We start from the raw sequence: 18,466 nt of genomic DNA on the forward strand, positions 1-18,466 counted from the left end.
TAAGGCCCTACTCTGGCTAATAGTAAAAATGGTTTGCATTCCTAAGATCACCATCAACGGTGGGATGGAGAGAAATGGAACAAGAGTTAACAATATAAGCGGACAAGCCCTGCGCAGGTGGTGGGGAAGGGACTACAGTCCTGACACTGTCCCAGATCCCTGGGCAACTTCCACCGGACTACAGTCCTGACACTGTCCCAGATCCCTGGGCAACTTCCACCCACCAGTGGGGCCCTACCCATTGTCCCTTAAGGGTAATAGATGCCACAAAATTGGCAGGAAGGTACTCTGAGGCTGCCACCAGATTTCGCTCTGAATCTACCTAATACGAGGTTTCAAAGCACAGAACCACAGAGCCTCCTTCCCTGCCAGCTTATCCCACCACCCCCCACCCCTGAAGCTCACTTCACCCTTCAGCAGGAGGAGGGCTGGGGTGGGAGCCCACGGAACAGAGAGGAGGCTTCAGCTCTGCTCTGTCACTTACCAGCGGGAAACTGCAAGAAAATCTCATCCTTTCAGAGCCTCAGTCTGCTCGTCTGTCAAATGCGGACATCACACGTGCCCCATCTACTTCACACAGCATCGGGAGCCTGAACGAGCACAGTGGGTGTGCAAAGGTCTGTAAACCCCAGACTCAAACACTGTTTAGACCTGTGGGCAGCATCCATGGTGCCCTTGTCTCAACTGATCATCGTAACAGCTAACTAGTACCTCCCACCATACTCAGTACTTCACGGGCTTTGGCCGCCCAGTCCTCAAAGCAGCCTATTCAGTGGGCACTATTGTTGGACCCACTTTGCAATGGGGAATACTAGGAGTTCAGTGACTTGCCCAAGGTCATGCAGATAGTAAGTAGCAAGGGTCCATAACCCTCTGCCCAAGTCCTCTGCTGCCGTGGGCACCTCCCACCCCTGCCCTCTGACCTCAGCCATCCATCCCAGCAAGCTGCCCTGTCACCACCAATGATCAGCAGGCGGCAAGAGTGAGAGGGCCCAGGAGCATAGTTCTGCTTTGCCAGGTCCAATCAATAACCCAATGCATACAGAGTGGAACAGAGCTGGGGGACCCTCAGGACAAAGGGAACACTATGAATGGTGTAAACCACCTTGCCAAAACCACAAATATTCTGTGGCAAGAACTCGCAGTGGGCTGCAGTGTGGGCCAAAATACAATTTGCTGAATGAATATATCAATGAAGAGAAAGTATTAAAGTAACGGATGTGGAAAGGCCATTAAAAAAACCCAAAACAGCAAGAGGGGAATAAATGCAAAATGCGGAATGGGAAAAGGCCAGCTCAGGCTGGGTGGGGCCTTCGGTGTTTCTGAGCTGGGGCAGTGGATACTCATGTGTTTAATGTATTATTGTAATTAATTTCCTACATTTATTAATAAATATCCTTTTGGATCTCATCACTGTTCAACGGAAGCATTCACACGCGAGCCGTTTTCAGCCCCTTTGAAACATCTGGATTTCGGCACTAACCTTGCCCTTATTTAGAATAATACTTTGTCTCATTATATCGTGGTTAGGGATGATTAAAATCACCATAGACATTTTTAATAATACTTGTTATTTATATAATACTCCACATTTTTATGGTCTTCACCACTTGCATTATTGAGTTGAAACTTAGAAGTCAGGAATGCAGCTGTTGTAGGGCAGAAAATCCTAGAAACCAGAGCTGCCTTTTGCTCCTGATTCTGCTTCCTATCAGCTGTGAGACCCTGAAGAAGCCCTTGAGCTTCCTGGAGCCTCAGTTTCCCAGCTGGGAAAATGGGAGAATGTACTTGGCTGTCTGTCTGGCCAGGTGGTTCGTTAACCCTTATTGACTAGTCAAGTATCTACTGACCATTTCCTGTGTGCCGGGCTCAGCCCTGACTGCTGGGGACACGGCAAAAGAGGCTTTTCAGAGGCTGCTGGCCAGGGATGGAGACAGACAGTGGACAAAGAATATTACAACAGTACTTTGTGATGTCAAGAGAATTATGAGAAGTGATAGCACAGGGTCCCAAGAGAGCTGATGGCAAGGGGTTCAACAGGTCCAAGGGGCAGTGGTGGGGGCATTAATGCCTGAACACATTCTCATGATCTGAAGTCTTGTTGGGAAGGTAATGGGTTGACATCACTATTGTAAAGACAAGAATTAAAAAGCTTTACAGAATATAGGGTAAAAACAAGCCCATGAGCCAGGAACAGAAGGCTGACAAGACAGGGCCAAGAGCTCGCCTGCACACACCAGCACAAAATCCTGCCATACGTTGGCACCGGTTGGTAATTAGCTGTTGCTCTCGGCTCCAAAGTCTTCCCACAGCCTCCCGACCCCTCCCCAGGCTCCAGCAGCTAAAGGAGGGACATCTGTCCCTGCAGGGACCTCTGAGATCCAGTACGATGACCAGTGTCTATTCCAGGTGGTCAGTGCCAGCATCCACCTGTCATTAAATATCTGGCATTTTGCTCTTGAGTCAAAGGATGGGGTTCTAAATCACACCTCAATCTCTCCCCGCAAGCCAACAATGCAGGCTGTATCCGGACCCCTCCCTTCCCATCTAAGCTCAGGCAATGAGCCAGGCTATGCCTCTGGGGTCCAGAGAAGTTCGCCTCATAAAGGCACACTGAAGATGAGTTCTGGTGGAGGAGGCGAAGGATCTGCATGAACAGCCTGGAAAAGTGTATTCTAGAGGAACAGCCTCTGTGAAGGCAGCTCCTAGGGGGAAGCGTTTATAGTCTTGAGAGGCTGAGAGACCAGTGCACACAACACTGGCACACACAGCGAGTGAGGGTGGGCAGAGCCTTGAGGCCACATCGAGGATATTGGGATTTATCCTGTGAGTGCTGGAAGTTCAGTGGGATCTGTAGGACCTCATAGGATTGGACAAGTGCCCAGTGTAAGCCATCCTCATAAATGGTTGTGGTACGTCCTGGATACATGTGTTGTGATTTTCTTCTTCCAGTCTGTGGCTTTCTGACTCATTTTCTTAACAGAAATGAGCAGAAGTTTTAAATTTTGATGAAGTCCAATTCATCAGTTTTTCCTTTCATGGTTACTATTTTTAATGTCCCGTCTAAGAAATCTTTGCCTACCACAAGGTTGTGAAGCTATTCTCCCATGCTTTCTTCTAGAAATTAAAAAATTCCTTCAACTCAATAATAAAAGACAAACAATCCAATAAAAAATGGGCAAAAGGCTTGAATGGCTATTTCACAAAGGAAGATATTCAAATGAGATCAAGCCATGACAAAATGTTCAATTTCACTAGCCAAATAGGGAAGTGCACGTTAAAACCACAATGAGATAACATTCCACAACTATAGAATGTCTAAAATCAAAAAGCTGTGTTGAGCATACCAAGTGCTGATCAGGCTGTGGAGGAACTGGAACTCTCACAGACAGCTGGTAGAAGAGTGCAATGGTACAACCGTTTTAGAAAATAGCTTGGCAGTTTCTTGTAAGTCAAACATACACCTGCCCTACAATGCAATCACCTTACTTCTGGGTTTACACCAGAGGAAAGAAAGCATGTGCCCACACAAAAACTTGTACTCAAATGTTCATAGTAGCTTGATTATACAGTAGCCAAAAATAGAGAGCACCCAAATGTCCATCAAAGGATGAATGGATGAACACAGTATTATGTATATATAAGATGGAATACTATGCAGCAATAAAAAGTAATGAGCTACCCACACAGGCAACAACATGGATGACTCTCAGAAACATTAAGCTGAGTGAAGGAAGCCAGACGCAAGAGTGAAAACTGTAGGATTCCATTTATAGAAAGTTCTAGAACAGGCAAAGCCAACCTATAGTTATAGAAAACAGATCAGTGGTTGACTGAGAAGGGGCATGAGGAAACTTTCTGGGCTTATGAAAAAGTCTTCTATCTTGCTGGGAATGTGGATTACATGGGTATAAATGAGATCAAAATGGATCAAACACTTTAGATCTGTATATAAACTATACCTTGGTAAAGTTTGAAATTCTTAGGAAAAAGACAAAAAGTCACTGGATGAATATACATAAAAATCCTTTAACTATCTTATTTATTTAATACAAGTGCATTTATTTATTTATTGAAATCTATTGATATATAATATCTTGTAAAGTCAAAGTGTCCTACATGTTGATTTGCTACATTTACGTATTGTACTATGATTGTCATTATAGCAACAGCCCCTCTATCATGTTACATAATTATCATTGCTTTTTCTAGGTGGGAATAATTAAGAACCAGGCTCTTAGCAAGTTTGGTGATTATAATGCAACGGTGTTGTCTATATTCACTAGAAGGTGCATTAGATCTCCAGGACTTATTTGCCTACTAGTTGCAAGTTTGTACCCTTAACCGACATCTCTCCCATTCCGCATTTTTTAAAGGCTCTGTTGCCTAGCATTGTTACCAAACATGCCAGGGACGGAGGAGAAGAGACAAAGGCGCACAGAGGCTGCTGGAACATTCCATTAATTCATTAATTCATTCACCTTCCAACAAAGATCTGCTGACCCCTACTGTGTGCTATGGTAGCCCTGGAGCAACAAAGGTGGATAAGATAGCATCTCACCCATCCAGGAGCTGACAGTAGTCCTGTGTGTGTGCTGTACATGCGAGTACACGTTTGTCTCACTTCTCAAGAAGTTAGCCATCATATTTTCCAATAACTAATTAAAAGTGTAATAATATTTTTTTAAAAAGAAAAAAAAACAGCCACTCAGCCACCTCTTCATTCCCCCAGACCATTGGCGGCTCCAACATCTGGCCCCGCATCAAGGAGGCCCGGGGGGAGGGGGAGGGGTAGGGGAGCCAGGTGAGGAGGGAAATTGTCTCTCACTGGAACCTAGTGACTGTGGGCTGCCTCCAGCCAGGCCTGACGTGCAGGTACCAGCGAGGCTGCTTCACTATCCCATCTCTACAGGCGCATGGCTGGCTCGGGGACTTCCAGTGCAGCCGCACGACGACTAAGCCGTCAGTTTCTGGCTGCTCCTCCAGCCCTTTGCAGAAACCTCTAGAGCATCGTTTTTCCTTAATGTATGTGATAAGCCAGTCCTTTCTCAATTGCTTTCTCTTAAAGGGACAGAAAAGAAACTGACCAACCATAGCTGAGAAGTAGGCATTCCACAGACAGGCCCAAAGACCCACCAGTACTTCGAAACTCTTCCCCCACGTCCCCACTTCTCCCTCCAGCCCCAGGAAGCTGCAGGACTGCCCGGAGTTTATTTCGCCTCATGTCATCCCTGTTTCCAGGAGGGTTTTGATGATGGACACAGAAGTCCCCAAGTTGGTGCTCAAGGCTGCCATCCACAGGGCCCAGCACTCTACCTGGGATAAGACACCATGATCCCCATTTTACAGGTGGGGAAACTGAGGCTCAAGGACGATAGGACATGACTAAGGTCATATAGCTAGCAAGTGGCAGAAATTGGATTCCAGAGTTTCTGGGGTCAAAATCAAGTATAAAGGCCCCATGTCATTTTCTCCTTAACAAACCTCAGAACCATGAAGCCTGGCTCACTGCTATCAGTGTGTGCTGGAATGAATGATGGGTGGATGAATGCGTGAATGAATGCATGGATGGATGGAGGGAGAGATACGTGAAACAGGAGGCATCAGGAAATGCACTAGCCTCAGAGGGCACTTGCCCTGGGCCCAGGATTATTCCCTGACTCAACCTTCCCTCTCTCCCTGCAGCCCTTGCTGGGCTCAGCATCCGGATTAAAGGGTCCCAGATAATGCAGAGCTCTGTAGGCCAGGAGCTGAGAAACAAGCCCGTGGTCCTCACAAGGGCCATAGTGGCCAGACCAGCTCCTCCCTCAGCTCAGCAGGATCCAGGGGCTCAGCCAAGGCTCCCACTGCACAGACTGGACCTGATAACATCTGACCAACTGCTTAGGGGGTGGGGGTGTGGGCCCAGGGACCAAGGGACTCCCCTGCCATGCCCTCTGGCCACTGAATGGGTGGCCACACAGACTGCCATCTCTCTGGAACAATCAAGGCCAGCCCTGCCATTGGTCATAGCTGACCACAACACTTGTGATTTTGAGGACCACAGACCACAGGGCTGTCAGCTCAGACCAGGACCAAGGCCAGGTCTTAGCTGCTTGATGCACCAGTATATTCCTGGGAACCCCTTCCCTAGTGCCAACCATGGTAGGTGCACAATGTGGAGAGAATGAATGAATAAGTGGCTTGACAAATGCTGGCTGGCACTGGACATTTCCTCAAATATCAAATGGGCCACCCCTCTCCCCATTTTACAGATGAGAAAACTGAGGCCTGGGGAGAAGAAGCAATTTTCTCATCAGAAATCCATTGCTGAGGCTACCTTGAGGTCCAGTTGTCCACTGTAAGGCCTCCTCCTTCCTCCCCTGGGAGGGGGTTGGCACTGGTTAGAAGTGCCTGCCTTACTTGTTTCACTGAGTTTTCTGGTGTCCAGCGAAAGTGCCATGATCAATTAGTGATGTCTGTCATGAAAAGGGAGTAGGGAGTGACAGCACTTCTGCCTCTCATTTGTTCTTCCTGCAAACACAGGAGGAGGTGAGGGGAGGGAGAAACCCCCTCTTTCCATAGAGCCCATTCTTTCCCAACCTGGTCCCTTACAATGGGAGGCGTGTTCAGCCTGGCTACCTCTGGAAATGGGGCTGCCCTAGACCACCTCTTCCCTTCTCGGCACCTTCCTTCCCCAGCTCAAAACCAGACGTGATCCAGCCCAACCCACGTTTCCAGCTCCCCTTCCTCCTGCTTCGTTGCACAGGTGCTATGTTTAACCCACCAGAAGGTTCCCTGCCCCCAAGGAAGCACCATCCTTCACACCTCCAAGGCTTTGTGTTCTTCTCTCTGCCTGAGTTACCCTTTCTGCTGGGGGAAAAAAAAAATCCTTCCAGGCCCAGGACAAGAGGCAGTCCCTCTGCCCAGCCTTCCCGAGTCATATGGACAGAGCCCATCTTGTCCAGCCCTCCTTCCCCAACCAAGTCTCAAAGCAACTGTTTCCTCCAACAGAAATGCTGTTCTTTGTCCACACACTCCCTTGACGGGGAGACCCATGATGGTAGATGCAGTGCTCACCTCAGTAGCCCCAGCACCCAAACTGGGGCTGGGATACAGTAGGTGCTCAGTTAACGCACGGTGAATGATATTGACCCTTCTACCCGGCTGCCCCTTCTGGAGCTGCAGTAAAGACTACAAGGAATTGCAAGAAAGAAAAGGGAGGGCTGTGGGAGGCAGGCGGTGGGGAACCACAGTGTGATCTGTTAACAGCGGGAGAGGAGAGAGAATGAATTCATTTCCTCCCTGTAGTAATTTGCCTGTAAATATTCACAAACCACACAATTTCTCTCCGCCTTCCCATGAAAGATAAACGCATAAATAAACCAGCCTACCCGAGGCTTTGCACGTAGGCTGTTGTCCCTGCCCTAAAACATCAGGTGACTCTGTGGTTAGCTGCAAACCCCCACCCAGCAAGAGTCCCAGAGGGTGTCCGGAAGTGGGTAACTTCAAGAGCAGGGGGTGGTCCTTGACAGGAGTCAGCGCTGGTCACTCCGGAGCTAGAGGAGATTTGCTGACAAGACCCAGGGAGTTGTGGACCCAGCAGTCCAGAGGCCAGAACAGGTGGCCTCACTGGCCAGGGTCTGGCTTGGCGAAGTGTCCTCCCCAACCCCGAACCCTGGGGAGGTCACACACAGAGGCCGCTGTTCTCCAAGTATATCCCTTGATAAGGAGAAAAACAAATTTCTTCTTGAAATGCTAGAAATCCAGTACATATGGAGAGGTCATGTGGAGGGTCCCAGACAGAGAGGCTATTGGAGGGCAGTGAGCCCTGGGCAGGGGGCCCTGTGGTGGGAGCCCCATTAGGGCAGAAGTCTTCCATCCAGCGACCAGGGCCTGTCATCAGTTACCATGGCAGCCTCTCAGCATCTTTCCCTTGGCACCTGGGGGGCGTGGGTAGACATCAGCCAGACAGTGGCAGGAATCAGGCTCAAGAGAGAGGGGCTCTTTCCTCCTCCCCAGGCTGGCTATGCAAACTCCTGGGGCACCAGCAGGAGCTTATGCCCAAAGCTCACTCCTGTTAACACGCTCAGGATACGGACCAAATCCAGCAAAGCTTGGTTAACCTGGACTCACTGAAGCAAGTCCTAGGACGACAATGGCAAATCCTTGCATCACACTGGCCACAGGATGAGCTCTCCTGCTTTTAATCCTCATGGCAGCCTTAGGAGACCAGCTACTACCAACTCCATTTTCTAGATAGGAAAATTGAGGCCCAGAAATTGAGCCACACGGAAAGTGGGGGAGGAGTCAGGACTCAAACACAGACATTCTGGCCCTGGTGTCTGGCAAAACTACTAGGACACAGAGGAGGGAGGCTGGCAAAGTGGAAAGAAGCTGGATGCAGGGTCCCAAGACTAGGGTGTGTGTGACTTTGGGGGAAAAGGGGGATGTGTGCCATTTTTCTTTGAAATATGTGAAGGCCTGAGTGTGCAACCCACCCACATGATGACCTCACTTAATCTCATCAGCAGCTCTGTAAGGAAAGGTTATTATGCCCAATTCACAGATGAAGAAATCGAGGTTCATGAAGCTTAATGGTCTTCTTCCAGCCAGGAAGTGAGAGCCAGGATCTGAAGCTGGACCAATTCACCACCGCCCCTCCACTGGCTTCAGGCCCAGCTCCTCTCCCAGCCAGAGTGACTCGGACCAAGTCTTTCACCTGGTGGACCTCAGTCTCCACGTCAGTAAAATGGCCCCTTCCTGAGCCCCAGGTCCAGCGTGGCTGGAAACACAGAGTGAGAGGGCAGCAGATGTGAAGGTAGGGCCACTGCACAGCACACAGCCTATGCCCCAGGCTCTAAAGCCCACAAACTGGCTGCACCTGGAGGACTGACATTTACAGCAGTGGGTCCCGACGCCCCACAGGATGCTCTGCCAGCAAAGAGATTCAATTATGGTCATTATGGTGCACTTAGGAAAACCAGGGAGCAGGCTAATCCATTTCAGAAAGATTTGCAACAGCAGAGGATGAATCAAAACGAGTTTTCTACTTAACCCTCAGTTAAACAGAAAATCCATTTAACCACAAGGCAACACTCTGTCTTCCCACTCTCCAGTCAATCTTTTCTTTTTCTTTACTGCCGGCCACTTTGATTTATATTTGCATTCCTTGAAGCTGCCTTAGAATGAAAAATAAGTTCATCGATGGAAAGATGTCATAAACCTGTGAGGGTCTGCAGCCCTGGACCAACATCCTCAAACTTTTGCTCCCTCCAACAGGGCAAGGACGAGCACACTGCTTGTATCCATGGCTGCCAAAGATGCTGGTGAGCTCTGGGGGAAGCAGCTCCGCAGGCCCAAGGGGGAGTGCTAATTCACACCTCCCACCATTCCCTCTTCCTCCCTACAGGGAGCAAACCAAACATCTGCAGCCATTGGAAGCTCCCAGAAAGAGGCCGGGAAAAGGATATGCTTAGAGGGACCACAAGGGCTGGAATCCTTTATCTCCAAGTGCTCCACGGAGCGGTGGAGATCAAGATGTCAGGGAGGAATGATCAAGAGCAGGGATAGAAGGGGGTAGGATATAGCTCAGTGGTAGAGCATGTGCTTGGCACGCATGAGGTCCTAGGTTCAATCCTCAGTACCTCCGTTAAATAAATAAATAAATAAATAAATAAATAAATAAATAAATAAATAAATAAATAACCTAACTACCACCCTTCCCCCCCAAAATTAAAAATAAAGTTTAAAAAACCCAGCAGGGATAGATACAAGTTAGGTGAGTGATTCCCACAAAATGGAAAGAAAACATATCAGCCAGCTAGTTTTCTCCATCATTAAATAAAGTAGCTTCAACCACATACATGCAACAAGGCACTCCAGGCACAGAGTTGCCGGATAAAGTCCAGGATCCTCAGTGAAGTTTGCATCTCACATAAACGATAAATAATGTTTTAGCTTATGTTCCAAATAATCCACGGGACTAATACTGATGGGACATACTTAAATACTGAAAAAGTATTCACTGTCAATACGAAATTCAGATTTACCTGGGCCTCCTATGGTTTTATTTGCTACATCTAGCAACCTTTTCCAGACGGCATACATCTAGCATCTAAGTGGGGGCACACTGGAAGCAAGCAGCCTGTCCACAGCGGGGACCCCTAGCCTGGTGCTGCCAAGGAGGGAATCCCACACGGTGTTGGCTGTTATGCAGTGGGAGCCAGTGCCCAAAGAAAAGCAGGAAGCCAAACTCAGCGGACTTTTTGGGGGCATCTCTGCTGAATGTGCGCCTGAGTGGGAACAAAAGCAGGAAACGAATGGGCCTCTTGTCCTGAGAGGGGGCCTGAATGATTTCTTTTCCCTTCATTTCCCAAGCTCTCTGTAACGTTGTTTTACAGTCGTAACAATAACAGTGTGCACTCGCACGCACATGCACACAAAGGGCTCGACTCTCCTTGTCTTTGAGAGTAACCAGGTTGTTCTATCAGATTTCGAACTCACTGAAGTCAGGGGCTGTGAGTTTTTAATCCCTATATCCCAGTGGATGTTCAGTGAATGATGGAGGGAGGAAGGAAGGAACTTTAAAAAGAGCGAGAGAGGGAGGATCTGTTGGTACAAAAGCCAAGAGGTGGGAAATCCCCACTTGGAAAGAGGCTCCTGGGGCCCATGGGACCTCCCAGGTTGGGGGAGCAGCTCCACCACTCTGGGCTCTCCTTACTCCCTTTCCTGGGTGCAAAGGCCTCTGCAGTCACGGGCCTGGGTCCTGTTTGGACAGCAGGCAGCACAAACCCAGCCTCTGGCCTGAGGACCCCTGCTCCTCAGTGCTCTGCATTTACCCAGAGCCACTGCCCAGCAGTGGGATGCGCGGCCAGACACAGGGACAGACCTGGGGTGCCTCCCCCAGGGACAGAAAGCAGACTCTTCACCCTCATGCTCTGTCCTGTCCTTCTCCCATGGGGCTTGCCTGTGTCTTATTTCAAGTTCAGTTTAAGCAGACGTTGTGTGCCTAAGAAGTCAGCTCCGCCTTTGAAGCCTGGGAAAAAAATCTCAGCTCCAAAGGGATATTTCCTACCAAAAAGGCTCTCCAGAGAGTTTCCGCAAAAATAAAAACCAAAAGCCCTGGATCCTTATCTCTTGGTATTTATGAGATTTTTTTCATTAGAACGGCTGTCTTCACGGACTGCTCTGCCAAAAGGGAAAGGGAAGGAGAAAGAGGGAAGGAGGGAGGAGGGCAGGGCTCCCACTGAGCGGGACTGGACGTGTCCCCAGGAGGGACACAGGGCAGACTGTCACCCGGTGGATGAAGCGTTCAGTGCCTGAATCTCCATAATGCCAGACTCTGTACTCAGATGGTACTCCGAACCAGGGTTGCCTTTAGGAACTGAAGCCTAATGCCTACCTAGTCAGGGTCCCTCGGGATGCCAGGCTCCCTCGGGATGCCAGGCTCCCTCCTGCCTCCCTCCTCAGTTTACACCTAGAAGGTCTTTCTGCAACTGTCCCACCTGGAAACCAGCTGGTCACACTGCAGGACCAGCCACAGGGTAGTCCGTGCAGGGTGCAGGCAGCGGGGGATGGATTCTCTGGAGGGAATTTAAAAACAAACATAAAACCGACTAAACGTTGATGATTCTAAACAATGTCAATGACATAACTCTCTGCCTTAAAAAAAAAATCTTTCATTGCTTCAAGTTCTAAACAATTGCTGTAGTCAAGGCTGAGTTTTAGCAATAAGTATGTAAGTTTCAAATGAGCACGTTTTTATTACTTCACCTCTAATAAGCATTGCGTTTACATGGAATTGAGTTCAGAGAACACCCACTTACACAGACAGACCCTGATACAAGCCGATTGTGCCACACGTGTTCTTTGTGAGAATAAGGATTCAGAATCACTGGAGTTCTCTTTGGACGTAGTTCGCCTCTCCGGTCCCTCTGCAACTAGACGTTCTTGCGTTTAAAAAGTAGAACTGGGGGACGGTATAGCTTAAGTGACAAAGCGCATGCTTAGCATGCACAAGGTCCTGGGTTCAATCCCCAGTACCTTCTCTTTACAAAAAAAAAGAAAAGTAAATAAACCTAATTATTTTCCCTCTTAAAAAAAAAAAGTAGATCTGAAGTAGGCAAGGACAGCATAGAGGACACAGAAACAGATCATTGCCACTGCTGCCACCTCCGTTCATTCCCTGGCCTTGTGGAGCTCACTCTTTTGGAAATTTCTTCATGGATTTTTTTCACTTTTTTGAAAGTATACATTAATGCAGTTAAAAACTGTGAACCCTCCATTAAGAAAAATAAATAAACCGAATTACCTCCCCCCAACAACAACAAAAAAAAGTATTTTAAAAAGGTGTGAACCCATGACTTTTCTCCCCCTTTTTATGCTGTAATATTTGTTTGTTTGTTGACTTGGCAATTATATATATGAAGGTTATATATACGAAGGTCACTGAAAGGAAAGTTTCACTGTGTTTCTTTTCTGGCCATTATTAGAATTGGGTTTGATTTCATTGCTATTACTGAAAATAATTTTGTTGCATAGAGGAGGCAAGTATTAACCAGTCATCTTCCCCAGGTGTTGTACGTGCTAGGCGTGCCCTAGTGCAGTTCATGTCGGCACCGACAGCTGAGCAGGGCTCGCCTTCAGGGTGGGCTAAGCCCAGGGTGTGCCCCTGCAACTGGCTTCTCTTCCTCGTTCCACGCCACTCAACAGCTCCCGGGACAATGCCAAAATAAGATCTGTTTGTCCTGGTGTCCTAGATGGGCACCTCCTGCAGGTTCTCTAAGATCCTGCATCCCCCCCATCATCTTCTCCATCTACACTCACCCCACTACAATAGCTAAAATGTGGAACCAATCCACATGTCCACTAACAGATGAATAAATAAGCAAAATGTGGTTTACACACACAAAGGAATATTATTCAGTCCTAAAAAAGAAGGGAATTCTGACATATGCTATAACATGGATAAAACTTGAGGACATTATGCTAAGTGAAATAAGCCAATAAGAAAATAATAAAAATGTATCACTCCACTTATATAAGGTACTTAGAGTAGTCAAAATCACAGTGATAGAGTAACGGTTGCCAGGGGCTGAGAGGAGAAGGGAACAGTGACTTATTGTTTAATGGGAATAGTTTCAATTTTGCAAGATGAAAAGAGCTCTGGAGATGAATGGTTGCACAATGTGAATGTACTTAACACCACTGAACTGTACACTTAAAAATGGTCAAAACAGTACATTTTGTTATGTGTATTTTACCACAATAAAAAAATAGGGGGAGAAAAAGAAGTTGAGCTACCAAAACATAAAAAGACAAAGAGGAATCTTAAATGCATATTACTAAGTGAAAGAAGCCAATCTGAAAAGGCTAACAAACTGTATGATTCCAGCTCTATGACATTCAGAAAAAGGCGAAACTATGGAGACTCTAAGAAGATCAGTGGTTGCCAGGGCTTTGTAGGGAGGGAAAGATGAATTGGCAAAGCACAGAGGATTTTTAGGGCAGTGAAAGTACTCTGTATGATACTATACTGGTGGATACATGTCATTATACATTTGTCAAAATCCATAGAATGAATGTCCAACAGCAACAGAGAAACAGTGTAAACTCTAGGCTTTGGGTGACAGCAATGCATCAATGCAGGTTCATCAATTGTGATATATGTACCACTGGGTGCAGGATGTCAGTAGCAGGGGAGGCGGTACTTGTGGGCAGAGATGTGTAGGGACAGAGAGAACATGAGAATTCTCTGCACTTACCCCTCAATTTTGCTGTGAACCTAAAACTACTCTAGAAAGTAAAGTCTATTTAAAAAAAAAAAAAGGCTTCAGATTCCAGAGCCCAGTCTCCTCCCTCCATCCGACAGTGCCTTTCTTTCATAACATAGCCTTGCCCAAGGCCCAGAAAGGGAGACACCATGGTCTCCCCCACGAGCCCTACAGCACAGGGAATGGCCTCGTGTATATCTTCTCACATCAGCAGCTCTGGGCAGGTAATAAACCAACTATACTACAGCTAACAAAGCAGCACTGCCAGCCGATTTGGACTTTTCCCTTTATTTGTAGGCTATTAATTAAAACACATTATTTTACATTTTTAAGTAATAAAAGAGGCAGCTGGATGCAACAGAATGATCATCAGTTCAGGTCAGAAGACTTGTAGACTAGGCTCATCTCTACCATTTCATAGCTGTGTGACCTTGGGCAAGTCACTTCCCCTCTCTGATGCTGGCATTTGTCTGAAAATGGGGTTTCTACTCCCTCCGTCTCTGCCACACCTGGCTGTTTGAAATCTCTTCAGCTGTGATTCACAATGTGCATATATGTCAATATTAAAAATAATAACAGTGCCTTTTAAGGACATGTTCTGCTAATTTTTGCTGTATGAACAGAAAAGCAATGATTTGCTCATTCTTTAGATGAGGAAATTTAGACTTACTATTACCTCTCCATGATGTAAGGAGTGAGCGGGTTGGTCTGGCCTTGCTCTCACAGCCAACCATGTCAGGGAGAGGGGGCGTATCGGAGGGGAAAAACACCAGCTTAGCCTCCCATTAGGGACAACAAGTTTGTGGTCCGGGGTTGAACTTTCTTGTGCAAATTTAAAACCACTTGAAAAAGAAAAAGAAGGAAAGGTTTGGGATGGAAACTAGCCTAGAGAGCAGAAAAGGACGAGATTGTTGCCATGAGTTACATGTGGACACAGGGCTGGCCTGAGGTCAGAAAGTTCTGGCAGAAGTTGGGCTGAGTAAGCAGGAAACAGAGGTGATGAGAACCTGTCAACCTGTCGCCTCACATACATGTCCCGGAGAGTGAGGGGGAAGCCAGGAGGGGAAGCCCGGGGCTGTTGCCCCTTCCTGCGCTTAAACTCAGGGCTTGGGCCCCACCAGTCAGAACTGGGCAAAAAGGCTGGTACTTGGCTGACACGGACACAGGTGATGATATCCACCACTTTCTGGAACGCTGACTCCTTCCCAGGCAGTGGGCTACACACTTGATATCCATCGTCCCATTTACTCTTGACCTCAAAGCCTGCAATTGTAATGACGGTCTTCATGTAACAGGAGAGTAAACTGAATTCGTTTGCCCAAGCTAAAAAAATAACCCTGAAATCCATCTAATCCCAAAGCTACGCCCTCCCTCTTGGGTTAAACCGCTTTAGGATTTACAAGTAATACATGGAAAATGTGAGGCACGTAGCAGGAATGAGTCCCTTTTTCTACCTGGTCAACGAAAAGATGGGAGCTGGAACCCAAACGGATGTAGGAATCACTGGACCCCCAGGCCATCTTGGCTCCATGAGCAGACATAAAAGGTCTGGTCTGAGGGAGGTGATGGTCCCACCCACCTTGGCTGGGCTCAGAACACAGTGGCCTCAGCTCTGAGGGCTGAACTGTAAAAGTGTCGAGTTAGGCCAGAGTCTGCTCAGAGGTGGGTCAAGAGAGCAAGAAGTCCAGAGAGCACCTAGACCTGCACCCTCAGAGGGAGGTGGAGGTCACCACGACCTTGCAGCCGGCAGATGAGAAGGAGTTGGGGTATGGGTGCCAGAGAATGACCTGGAAGGAAAGGGGTGGTGCTTGCTCCCTACAAAGCAGATCTGGGGCAAGTAGACAGAGGGTACAAGGAAACAGATTTCAACTCAGCACAAGGAGACACTTTGACCCGTCAGAGCCAGCCGAAGGCAGCCCAAGGCAACACAGGCTGCAGTGGAGGCCATGAACCCCGAGTCCCTGGAGACGGTTAGGCAGATACTGGTAATCACCTGGCAGGAAATTTGGGTTCGAGAATCTGCCAAGCATTCCATTCCCTTTAAGCCCATTCCAGCCTCTGCAGAGCTGGCCCATTTGATTCTCGCCCAACTCATTGCATGGGCAGGCAGGGAATACTGATTCCCCTTAGAGAGGCAATGAGGGTGCTCAGAGAGGTTGAGCAACTTGCCAAAGGTCACACAGTAGAGCAGAGGTGGGCTGGGACCAAGATCTTCCTCCAGATCACACTGGGGTGGGGGGGGGGGGGAGTTTAAACAAGCTCATGTGGACCATTGACTTCTCACTTTTGGCTTCAAAGCCTTCCCAGAATCAAGGTGAATCAGGACATCTCCCTCACTAACTTCTTTCAACTCTCTCATGGCCTCTTCACCCCTATGACTGAAGCGTTAGTTCAGCGCCACATCCTCTCCACCCTGTACTGGCCTGGATCATTCTGGCAGCCTCCCAACCAGCCTCCCTAACTGTGCCTTGTCTTCCTCTAAACACCAGTAGTGCTCAACCTTGGTTGCACATTGGAACCACCTGGGGAGCTTTGCAGTACACTAATATTCCTCCAAAAGTTACACACAGGAGCAGTGCCACCCTGGGAGCTGGGGTGTGTCACTGTGGACATGCAGGACTCACTGTGGACACTTGGGGACCACCACGGATGCCGCGGGGTGATGCTGTGAGTCCTGGGAGGTGCTTCATGAATGCCTTAGGTGCCTCTGTGTGCTCCGTGGGAAACCTCTGCAGTGCTGTGGGGTGTCTGTGGACACACAGGGGGTGCCTCTGTAGGTGTGGAGGGGTGCCTTTGTGGGCACCACGGGTGCTGTGGGGTGCTATGGTAAACACACTGTCCTTAGGGCGGGAGCCCAGTGTTTGGGTCCTAACCTTTTTAGAAGTGAACTCCAGAGTAATTGACCACTGTTCTGAACCTCAGTTGTCCTCACTGAAAAAGAACTTGTTAATCCCTGCCTCCTGGGGTGTGGGGAGGACCAGGGCTGATCTACAGGAGGGAAGTGGGAAAGATCACCAGGAGTGAAGTGTAAACCATGGGATAAAGGCTCAGGAAGAACTGTCCACACCCGAGATGGCCCCATGTCCCAGAGGTGTCAGAGCAGAGAGCTGACACAGCCCAGGCCCTACTCTCAGGCTGTTTTTAGACCACGCATGGAAAGAGGTATGTGTCTCCAGGGAAACCCCACTGTGCAGTCACAAACACCCAGCTTTTATTTCCTGAGAGCCCGCAGCTCTTCAAGGAGGTCACCTTGGGAGGTCACATTATTCCAGAGGGGGCTGCCCTCGCCCTCGTTCAAAGCAAACAGGAGCATTCATGCTGCTGGTGATTCCTTGCCCTCACAACCACCCAGTGTTGGGGGCGGGGAGGGTTGCACGCTAGCTGCCCATTTGATAGATAAGAAAACTGAGCCTCTGGGTGATCAAATCACTAACCCAGAGTCAAACAGCTACTGGAAGGCAGAGCTGGGGCTCAGCCAGCTCCCAGACCCCAGCAAAGGTTTCCCACAACAGCACAGGCCTGTCTGCCTGTGGCCGAGGGTCATCTTTACATTCTCCCTGTGACTCAGTAACATTTCTGCTTCCTGACTTAACAACAGGGGCAAGGCTAAATCACGCCGCTCCCACGGCAACCTTCCTGAAGATAAACCAAGAACAACAGCCCCTTTGCTGTTTTTTTCTGTACTTAAAGAGATTCTTTCCTCTTGTCCAAGATCCACGGCTTCCCCTGATGGAGAAAGATTCTGAGGAAGTTAAGCTTTTTCGGACTCGCTTCAGCACCTTCTCCTGATTAAGAAAACCACGCGGGATCCAGGCACTGAGATAAGGTGATAGCTTCCTGCAGGGATCAGGGCAGCTGCTGCCAGGAGGTTTACAATGAAGATTATGGCCCAGGTGGCCGGTGGAACGGGGTGAGCTGCAGGAGGGAGGGAGAGAGCGCCCCTACCCCCTACCCAAGCCCCGGGCCTCGCAACCCCTCTGCCACTGTCCACTCAGGAGGGCCTTGGCCTCACCCTGCTCTGTCTGCTGCTGGGACCCAGCCACCCTGCCTTGGATTCCAGCCTAAAATAATTCCAGTCAGCCAGCAGGCACACTCCAAAGTTGAGAGGATGAGCTTGGAGACCAGGCAAATATCAGATCAGTGATTTGGAAAGAGGCTGAGTGCTTCCCAATCCTGGGCACAAGAGGTGGCCGGGCACAGCACTTTACAGTATGTACACCCTGTCCACCCTCACAGCAGCCCTAGGGGTAGGAAGGCAGGTGGAGGGGGTGTGTGGGGAAGACAGGTGCGGGGAGCTTGCTTCAGCTCCCTTGTCTCATCTTCATCACCCCAAACCACCCCATGAACAGATGTGATATTCCCATTTTAGAGTTCTGAAAACCAGGCCCCACAGAGAGTTTATGAAGAGCCCAAAACTTAAAAAAAAAAAAAGAAGAAAAGAAACTTTCAAGACAAGGAAACAAATGACTTTAATGTCTTTTCAGGGAGTGGAATTTCAGAGAGGTGATTTGGCTCAAAGTTTTTTGTTTTGTTTTGTTTTTAACCTTAAGATTCAAGTCATAGAGCTGGTAAACAAAATACCCAAGAATCGCAGGGTAGTTCAGGCAGGGGCTTCAAATGCTAGCCGTTTTACTCACTGCTGTGTGACCTCGAGCAAGTCACTCATCCTCTCTAGGGCCTGGTTTTCTGTTCTCTAAGATGGAGGTGATCAC

The 18,466-nt window shown here is 48.4% G+C and overlaps 1 protein-coding gene across 9 annotated transcripts in view; it reads right to left on the reverse strand.

Moving 5' to 3' along the window:
* Positions 1 to 18,466, reverse strand: part of TSPAN18 (tetraspanin 18) — a 171,660-nt gene that overhangs the window by 120,885 nt on the left and 32,309 nt on the right. For 3 of the 9 annotated variants that reach the window (XM_074372134.1, XM_074372139.1, XM_074372138.1), the window contains exon 3: positions 16,379 to 16,502. The exons of the other annotated variants lie outside the window; for them this stretch is intronic. The gene's annotated coding sequence lies outside the window, so the exon portion shown is untranslated. The remainder of the gene's footprint in view (positions 1 to 16,378; positions 16,503 to 18,466) is intronic. 9 annotated transcript variants of the gene reach the window in all.

Source organism: Camelus bactrianus, chromosome 10 (genome assembly GCF_048773025.1).
Source record: "Camelus bactrianus isolate YW-2024 breed Bactrian camel chromosome 10, ASM4877302v1, whole genome shotgun sequence".
NCBI classification, from domain to species: Eukaryota; Metazoa; Chordata; class Mammalia; order Artiodactyla; family Camelidae; genus Camelus; species Camelus bactrianus.